This window comes from Felis catus, chromosome C2 (assembly GCF_018350175.1).
Source record: "Felis catus isolate Fca126 chromosome C2, F.catus_Fca126_mat1.0, whole genome shotgun sequence".
Classification (NCBI taxonomy): Eukaryota; Metazoa; Chordata; class Mammalia; order Carnivora; family Felidae; genus Felis; species Felis catus.
The window spans coordinates 142,913,722-142,923,839 of NC_058376.1; the positions used below are offsets into that span (position 1 = coordinate 142,913,722).

The 10,118-nt window shown below is 45.2% G+C and overlaps 1 long non-coding RNA gene across 1 annotated transcript; it reads right to left on the reverse strand.

Moving 5' to 3' along the window:
• Window positions 1–454: 454 nt before the first annotated feature.
• On the reverse strand, window positions 455–9,092 carry LOC123379821. The gene is made up of 3 exons (XR_006584689.1): window positions 8,544–9,092; window positions 6,116–6,209; window positions 455–2,960 (listed from the first exon to the last, which is right to left on the reverse strand). It is a non-coding gene; the product is annotated as an uncharacterized LOC123379821 (long non-coding RNA).
• Window positions 9,093–10,118: the final 1,026 nt, after the last annotated feature.

Genomic DNA, 10,118 nt, shown 5'->3' on the forward strand with positions numbered 1-10,118 from the left:
TATGCAATGACTCGGGCATCAAGTGCTTTGCATTTTTGATGCTGGCATCTTCCAAGGTCTCCTGAGGAGTGTACAAGAACTAGGGGGAGGCACAGGAGATGCTCAACCATCTCTGCCTGAAATGACACATCCTGTCTACTCACACTTCATTGACTCAAAGGAGTCCCACGCTTCGACTTCCAAAAGCAGGGAGCTGGAGAGGTGCCTGGGTGGCTCAGTTGGTTGAGCGTCTGACCTCAGCTCGGGTCATGATCTCATGGTTCGTGGGTTTGAGCCCTGCACCGGGCTGTGTGCTGACAGCTCAGAGCCTGGAGTCTGCTTCAGATTCCGTGTCTCCCTTTCTCTCTGCCCCTCCCCCGCTCACTCTGTCTCTCTCAAACATAAATAAATATAGAAAAAAAAATTTAAATGATAGTAATAATAAAAGCAGGGAGCTGGAAATTGAGTGCCTGAATGTGTGATGGCTCTACACAGTGCAAAGTGTAGGGGGGCATGTAGTACATCGTAGGGGAGTACCCATCTCTGGCACGGGAGGCAATCTGAGGGTGTATTCCAGCCAGAATCCCTGGGTTCAAATCTCTGCTATTAAATAAAAATTTACATAAGGAGAGACTTTATTCTAAAGGATAATTGCAAGAGAAAGGAATGGACAATAGCAATACAATAGGTAGAGTGCTCCAACCATGGGATCTGCAAGTGTCTGAATTATGCAGAAAGAGGCTTTCTTTAAGGAGAAGTAATGTGGCTTGAAAGCGGTGGGGTATGGGAAGTGGGGTGAATGGGGTGAGTAGGTGGATGTGGCAGTGACCCGGCTGTAGAGCCGAGACTGATCCCTGAGGTCAGCCTGCTCTTGGGTGGGGCTGTTAAGAAGTTTTGGGCTGGTTCCGCGTGAGGGTGGGTCAGACACCTCATGGAAGGAGAGAAAGTTAACCAAAGTGTGTGGTTAACAAGGATTTTGTTCTGAGTAATCACAGGACAAACCGCCCAGCTAGTCATTTGTGAGGTGAAGAGTGGGAATTTAGAGAGTCTGTGTCTGGCTTCATCATAGTTGAACCAAGGGGCATCTGTCGGTCTTCTCTAAGTCACGTGAGAACAGGTGTTTCTCTGCAGTAAGCCATTTCCCAGAATGCAAAAGAGTGGAGGGACTTCAGAATGGCGACTGCTGTCCAGGAACATAACACTCATAATTTTCATAATGTAAAATTCAACATCGCCACGGCTCTCCTAATTCCCAGCGGGATGCCTTGAGGCAAACAATTCTAAATTCTCACCAAATTTATTTCCCCTTCCTTCTGCGCATAAGCTAGTTCAGATCTCCCAGCCATATGACTCCCGTTGGACACTAGGATACAGATCTAAGTAAAAGTAATACATGCCATTTTCTAGGATTGGCCCATAAACACGTCCCACATGTGACCATTTATCCTTTATCCCCAAGCCAGCAAGTTCGGAAGCTACTTGTTAAAGGTAGTACAGCCATAGGATGGAAAGACCAACACCCTCAATGCTGTCTACCTGCTTATCAGGAACACTTATTTAGACTTTACATATGTAAGAGATAAGCTTCAAATCTGTTAAGCTATAGAGATTAATTTTTCGTTTGTTTTGTTGTATTTGTTACAGAATCTAACATCCTTTAATCTTTCTAAACCTGGAAAGGTTTTGGTTTGGATATTTACCAAAAACTTATTAACATCATGCCTGGCACATAGCAAGCCCTCAATAAATGTTAGCTATCACTATAAATATCATTCAATATTAGGATGGAAAGGCTTGGCTGACGAAAGGGCATTTGAGTTATGCTTTGAGATACTGGGAGGATTTCCTTAGAGATCTAAGGGACAGCATGTCCAATGAGATTTACGATGTGTGAAAGGCTAGAGCAAAGGAAAGGCTTGGGAAATGAGCCTGGTCATTCTGTTCTCACCATATAGTTGAAAAGATGGAGATCATTAAAGGAGAATCAGAGGGGAAAGTTAGTTGCTGCCTTCTACTGCAAAGTCCTGAGTTAGAAAGGAGGTTTGAGTGACATCCAAGCAAAGGGAAAAGAGTACTAATATGCATATTCAGGGCCCTGAGTGATTTGCCCCAACTCTTTTCTCTAACCAAAAAAGGATCCTGCTGGTAAGTGTTGAATTCATTAAGAAACCTTAGGCTGTTGCAAGGGAGGGGAAGTGGAACAGTGAAAGCACTTTGTCACCAGAAGTGTAATTAAAGATCAAGGCCCTACTAGCAGCAGCAGCTGGAACAATGGCTTTTCATCTGGGTCCCAGACCTCTGTGAGAGTATGATGGAAGCGAAGATCCCCTTCCAAAAAGGCACACAGGAACGTAAGTACTAGGCCCTCCAAGTCCATCCATGGACCCCAGGTTAAGAACCCCTCCATCAGAGGAATTCAAGGGAAGAGAAAAGAAGCCACGTGGATCATGCTCAGTGTGGTGTCTCTGGCTGAAACATAACAGCTGAATGTGTTTTCCTTCTTCCATGGTGGCAGAGACATCATGCTGCTGGCACTAACAGGGACGGTAGCAACTTGACACTGTGTGAAGGACCATGGTGCGATTTTAGCGTCAGCCACGGCAGGCCTTGGACAAGAAGGCAGAAAGCCTGTGACTCAGTCTGTTCATCTGTGAAACACCTGCAAGTCATACCTAGGAACCTGCTCTCTAAAAGTGTAAATGGTTAATTGCTGTACAAATGAATGCTAGCTATTCTTTAAATAATGCGTAAATGATTTTCTCTTTCGCTTCCTCAAGAACTGTGGGGTTGCCTCTGTCTCTTATTCTTTTAATGAAGCGTGTATTGAATGATTACCATGAGCCGAGTATTTTACCTTGGTGCTAAGGATACAGCAGCAGATGGGAGACTGTCAGCCCTCAAGAAGCACCACACGCTACAGTGATCTTTCTTCCCTGAGCTTAATCCCACTGTCTTCAGTTGGGTTCACCAAAAAAGAGACCCTGAAACAAGGAATGCAGCATTAGTAGCTGATTTGGGAGGTACAGGAAACACCAGTCAGGCAGTGGAGATGCGTAACCCGGAAGAAAGGCTGCAAATACTGGACACGTGATCGATCCCTCTACCACTGTGGATAAACTGGAGTTTCATCCCCTGGGGAATCTTGGGAAAACTGTGTAATCCACACTTCAGGGTTGTCTCACCTGAGGGGAATGAATCAGCTTCCCTGGGGGCACTTGCTCTCAGCACTTCCAGCCTGCCTTGCAAATGGATCTTCTCCAGTTTCTGAGAAACCCCTCAGGGGAAGAGATGTAGATGTTGGCAGATGAAATTCAGCTGAAGTGCAATCAAGTGGAGAGACCCAAGGGGCAGGAGCAGAGTACGGCTCTAGGTCCTAAAATAGTGAATCCCTTATTCTTTAGCTTTGGGTGGTTGCACGGTTTCCTGAGCCCTGTCTGAACTGGTAATAGAGATCTCTAGCTGGAGGACGACAAGTATGTAGGCTTTATTCCAGGGATCACCCCTTTAGGTGACTCTGCAAACATCTTTCCTCATGAAATCCACAGAGTTGTTTAATCCCCAAGGTTTTGTATACAGGAGAAGGATGAAAGGAAGAGCCAGGCCACGCATTTAATAGTTACCACGTATTGAGTTCTCAGCATGAGTCAACGTTGGGTTCATTGCTTTCTATGCATTATTGTCTGTTAACCATGCTAGTGAGGGACTACTATTTTCATGATGAGGCAGGGAAACTAAGGCTTAAAAAGGTTAAATGAATGGCAGGCCTGGGACTTGAATCCAGAGATTTCAGATATAATCCAGAGAAAACATTCTTAACCACCGCATTAGATTGTATTACGTTGGAAGAAGTGAATTTAGACCTTGCATTTCAGCCATGTTCTTTTCCATGGCTCTAGTCAAGAAGTGCAGGCTGACCTCCAGGCGCTATCAATGCTGGGAGGACAGAAGTCTGGAAACCAGGTACAGCAGAAAGTCCCAGAGCAAGAGGAAATGAACAAACATCGGGGCCCCTTCCAACAGGAGAGAGACCCTCAGGAAGAGGGCCTAAAATTTTGCTCAGCTTGGCCCCTTCTCTGAATAGTGGCTCCTAAACTTCACCATTGTGGAAACCACCAGAAGCTGCAACATCCCGCTGCTAGCCAAAAAGGGCGAATAGACGACCAATGTTATCTGCCCTCCTAGAGGAAGGGTGAGTTCAAAGAGATGTTCAACCATCTGTCTCAGCAAGCTCAGCATTATCTAACAAAAGCTCTTTTCTTCACCTTCTTCCCTCTTCACTCCTTCTTCACTCTTTAGGTAAATGTCTATAAGGATTCTCATCTCTCAGGCTGAGCTCAGACATCCCTAACAGGTGATGCAACAGACTTAGCTGTCACTGGCCTTTCCCAGAGCCCAGAGGGAACTGACATTTCCCTCAAAGGCAGAAACAGCTACTGAGCACTGCCCATGTGCCAAGCCTTTCAGTGCCATCTGCACATTATCTCATCTACTCGTTACAATGGCCCATGAGGTTCTATTATTCCCAACTTTTAGATGAGGCACACGGGCTTTTACTGACCATGATGTTTGGGTTTGCTGGTGATTTGCTTTTTTTTTTTTTTTTTTAAGTTTTTCTAAGACTCTTCACAAAATACCCATTCAGGAAAGCCATGAATATAGCTGTCAAAACCTCTCCCACTGGGCCAGCAGAAGACTGTCTGACCTTCGGGGAAGAGAGATAAGAGTGGACAATGTTCTGTATAAAAATATAAACTTTATAGATCCCTTCTGTGGATGAAAATAGATCAGAGATGGAAACTCTGGATGTGTAACTTTCTAGGTTAATTGCTTTGATTTTAGGCAGACACATTTGGATAGTTTCATCTGAGTGCCTCCCTTGGTGGGAGTGTGTGTGCAGATTATTAATCAGCTTTGCGTTACATTGGAGCCGCATCTAATTCCCTTAAGAATATGCAGTGAGAGTCTAGTAGCAAAAGGGAGCCTGGGGAGACGTGTGCCCCATGTGGAGTCCTAAATGCTGCTTGATGTGAGCCTAGAATATAAAGAGAAAGTGGGGAGTCCTCCTTGTTCCCTGGGGGGTCTCTGATTCTTCCCGGGAGCAGCATTAAGGCTCTTTCATGTCCCATAGTGGCAGGAAGAGCTCAGATTATTCCTCACAGCAGCCACTTCCCCTCAAATACTCAGCTGCCAATGCATACATCCTGATGGCTCAGCATCACCTGACACCCATTTGAAAACTGCGTCTCTTTCCTGTTTCCTGACCTTTATCTCCAAACAGAAATGTCTAAGAATCCTTTGTTGCCCACCCTGGTGCCTGATGCACAGTTAAGGTCCAATAACAGATGACCAGATAGAGTCACGAGTGAATGCAGTTATAACTCAGTGAATGAATGAAAAGCTAAGCTCTCCTCTTCATTGAGTCACCCACAGAGCACTAGGTCAGATATCCTAGCCCTGGACTCCAGCCTCTTCGTGGCGCAGGATGGCTCCCACAAGCTTCTGAACACTGTTGGCTAAACGAACGCACAACGGCAATGCTTGTTGTGGTTCAAGCAGCGTCATGCAACTTGATTTAACAGATGAGACCTGTGAAGGAAAATGTCAGTCTATACGGGAGGCAAGTTCCAGATGTTTGCTTATGAGTCTCAAAATGTGAAGCCCGTGATTGTGAACTCTCCGTCATTTCCCCCTAACCCACTGGTCAGTATAACCTCCTTCAAACAGTTCCTGGGACTCTTACTGCTAAGGGGTCAGCATGCTGCTTAATTTAGATAACCATTAAATGCATAAGTAATATATTGAGAGACTGGCTTTCCAAGACCATGCCCATCTTTCTAAATAACGGTGCAGTGGGAATTTGGTGTCATAAATTCACTAAGCCATGATCAGAGTGATGTAGGCTGGGTGCCACCATTCATTCCCTTCTGTGCCTTGGAGTCTAAAAGTTTTAACAGACCCAGATCCTAAAATGGCTAAGATTTCCTCCATGTAATTAGTGGTGCCAGAAGGAAACCCAGCATTCTGCAGGTCTTGGCTTCAAATTCAGAGTATGTTAGAGCTGGAAGAGAATTTAGAGATTATTCAATCTAGCATCTAGATGGTTGCTAGTTCGGAGAGTTTTAATATGGAAACTTACCTGTTCTGGGTTCTTCCTTTTCTTCGCAGAATAGAAGGCTTGGGTCACTCCCACACCTCCAAAGGTGATTTGAAAATTAAGCCTGTCTTTTTCCCTGAGGACAGAACACAAGGTCATTCAGTTATAATGGTTCTAGGCCTAGGTTAAATATGTTTTCAAGCTTTATTGGAAAAGAAAGGAAAGATCCTGAGAATGTTTCCACATCAGGAGAGGCTAGCCACTTGGGAGGGGCTGGGTGAGTGGAACTCACCACGTTCCCTGCATGACTTATGTGTTTAGGACCTACCTGGATCCTACCTGGTTCCTACCTGGTATCTCCAACTGCTTCACTTGGACATGAACATTCATCACCCAGGTTGGGCTGCCTTTACCAACTGTGCCTCCCATGGGTGCCTAGCAAGGACTTTGTCAGGATGCATCGCACATCCTGGTCATCAGGAGTCACGTTCAATCATGACCCACAATCCACCTTGAATTATTCCCTGTGGATACTCTCTAAAACATAGCAGAACCTGGGAACTCAAAAGAAACAGGTAAAACCCTATTATTGGAAGAGGCTGAAATGAAAATCTCAAGGCCCTTTGAGCTGTGTGACCAATGTTACTTCAGTAATGTCTTATTTTATAAAAACTAGTGTTCGGAGAGGAGCTTCTGATTTGTTCAAGTCACAGGTTTTGGTAACGACAGAGCCAAACCCGGGATCCAAATTGACAGAGTCCGTGGACCTTAGGCCTTCTTTCCCTGAACGTAATTTCTGTAACTGGAAATGCCCATCTAAAATATTTTTTTTATGTTTATTTTTGAGAGAGAGATTGAGAGAGAGAAAGTGGGCAGGGGAGGGGCAGAAAGAGAGGAAGACAGAACCTGAGGCAGTTTCCAGGCTCTGAACTGTCAGCACAGAGCCCCATGCGGGGTTCAAACTCACAGATTCCAAGATCTTGACCTGAGCCGAAGTCGGACCCTTAACCCACTGAGCCACCCCGGTGGCCTAAAATATTTCTTTAATAAATAGAGGAATAGCCTACAAAGCTCAGGGTAGGCAATCCCACAGTCTAAGTGGCTTGTTGGTGGACAGAATTTCTGGAAACGTTGGACTGTCTCACATGTAGCACTGGGTGAACACGCTTCCTTCACACCGTGCGGGAACCACGTTTCTTGGGTCCCTGTTCTTTCATCTTGGACTCTGGTTATCAAATCAAGTCCGTTTCTCCTACCAATGAGCTCTCTGAGGTGACACCTACCTATCTGGAAATTTTAAATCAGGGCCTTCAGCTCTGCTATTTAAGTTTAAAAGCTGGGCGCCATGTGCAAACAGGGAGACCCTGCTCTGAGTCCCTTCTGTACTTGTGATGTCTGTTCCTTTTCCTGATTAATTTCCCTTCCAGGTAGCACCATTCTTGGTCTTTACAAGAGCACGTTCTTTTCTTTTTTTTTTTTTTTAAATTTTTTTTTTAACGTTTTATTTATTTTTGAGACAGAGAGAGACAGAGCATGAACGGGGGAGGGGCAGAGAGAGAGGGAGACACAGAATCAGAAGCAGGCTCCAGGCTCTGAGCCATCAGCCCAGAGCCCGACGCGGGGCTCGAACTCACGGACCACGAGATCGTGACCTGGCTGAAGTCGGACGCCTAACCGACTGCGCCACCCAGGCGCCCCGAGCACGTTCTTTTCTTATACGCTTTGAATGCAATTTTCTGCTTTCGGTTTGGCAAGTGCTCTCTCCTATGCTAACTGTCTTATAAAATTATTACCTTCCAGGCAGAAACCTCATGGCAAAAATGCAGAGAAGAGCTCTGCGGAATCAGAGGCCAAGCTAACCATTTTTCCCGGCTCCGGTAGATGCACGGCAGTGCAAGGCCAGTAACGAACTTGCGTCACTGTAGTTGATGTCACGTGAAGGATATATTTTTCAGCACTCCCAGGTATATTGAGTAGATTGGGTTATAATAGCTTCCTAGGTCCTTTTCCTTCAACATCTTCATGTAACCAAGGACACACCGTTGTGGGGTATCGAAGGTCACAGAGCATAGTCCTGAGGAAGAATGGCATCAGCTGGTCCAGAACAAGAATCATCCTATGACTTGGAAGGCAAAGAAGGTTGCTCTTTACTGCAAAGTCAGCTTCTGTACTAGGTCTCACCGTGTGGTCTGTCTTATCCTCACAACCTGCAGTGTGGGTGGTGTTATTTCCTTTCACATTCTTTTCAGGTTCATAAACAACAAGTTAAATGTTTATGTATTCATTCAAGATAAATGTAGTGAGTATCCATTATGTGCCTGGCATTAGAGGTGCAATAATGACAGACACACCTCCTCCATCATGGGCCTTGCAGTCTGTTTTCTACTGAGCAAATAGACACTCCATAAGGAAATAAAATGTTTAAAAATTACAAATTATGATAAGTGCTATTTAAAAAACATAGAATTACCTCCAAGTGTATAGTCCGCAAATAGTTGAGGCAGCCTTCCAATCCGTATGTTTCCTGACCCAGAGTCTGTGTTCTGTTCTTCGCAGCATCTTGCTTTCCAATCTCAGAGACTGAGCCGAACATCCCCAAATTATATGTTGCCATGCAAATAAAGAGGGGGTGTGAGTTAGTGGAGTATCTGCGTAGACCTACAACCCAGCAGGGGTTTTCCGCACTTCAGTGGGAGTTCTCTGTAGGTTTGAGTCGAGTCTACTTTTTCTTTGTATCACTGAGCTGTCTCCCTGAGGCTACCCTTCAAGAGTTAAGGAACACTGGCTCAGTACAAATCACATATCTTGTGGGAAGTCAAGAGTCTTATCTTGGAGATAAATTCCTGTTCCTGCTTTATCCTTATTCTCACTTGTCCTCTTGTGACTAGACTACTCACTTCTTTTTGCTCCAGGTTGACCTGGACAGGGACTCAGTCCCCTTTCCTTAATTTCACTTCAAACCTATCATGTGATGGTTAGTATGTTTCACACGTTCTAAGGGGCAATGATGAATGTTTACACTGCAGCGAAATAGAGAGAGACAGAAGCAGAGAGAGAGAGAGAGAATTAAAAGTGGACATTAGGAGCGCTTCAGTGGCTCAGTAGGTTAAGTGTCTGACTTCAGCTCAGGTCATGATCTCACGGTTCGTGGGTTTGAGCCCCACATCTGTCTCTGCTGATAGCTTGAAGCCTGGAGCCTGCTTTGAATTCTGTGTCTCCCACTCTCTCTGCCCCTCTCCCACTCTGTCTCTCTCTCTGTCTCTCTCTCTCTCTCAAAAATAAATAAGCATTAAAAAAAATAAAATAAAAATAAAATTGGACATTAGACCTTAGTCCTCAGGTAGCCTTCAAGGTCCCGTTGGCCACTCTCTTCCTCCCAACTTGTCTGCCCACCGTACTGCCTGGCTTCCTCTCACCCCCGCTTCTGCCCTTTTCCAATTTCTTGTTTATTTCTTGTGTAAAATATTTGCATAGAGCTTTTTTCTTCGCGATACTATTGCCTTCCTAGTCACTCCTCTGGGTTTCCCCTTCCACCTAAGTATTTTATCAAGGCACTTGTCAAAATTGGTACTACTCTTCTCTCTCCCTAAGAGAAACTCTGCTGTTAGCTATTCAAACAATGCTATTTTTCACCCTGCTACGTCTGTTTGGACGCCTGAATTACAATAGCAAATGTAAGAAAAGGGTTCAGCAACCTAGTAAGAACCCGCTTTGTACTTAAAGAGTAGGGAGTGAAAGAAAAACAAAGTTACAACTCATTCGTCCCAACATTCTGAAACTCAGGCTCCGTACGTCCCTGAAAGAACCTTAGTAAGAGATTTCCTCCCTGCGGCCTCTCTCACGGGTGTCAAAGCTAACAATCATGTCAGCGAGTGAGAAAAAGGCAGGACAGATGACATCCAAAACTGCATGCCTTTCAATTGTGTCATTCTGCCCTTGTCCCGCGGAGCAGCAGCAGCTGCAAACCCATCCGCCAGCCTGGCACCGCCCTCTCAGGGCCACATCAGAACGAAAAGCAGTGGACACTGGGCTTCTTAGAAAGCTT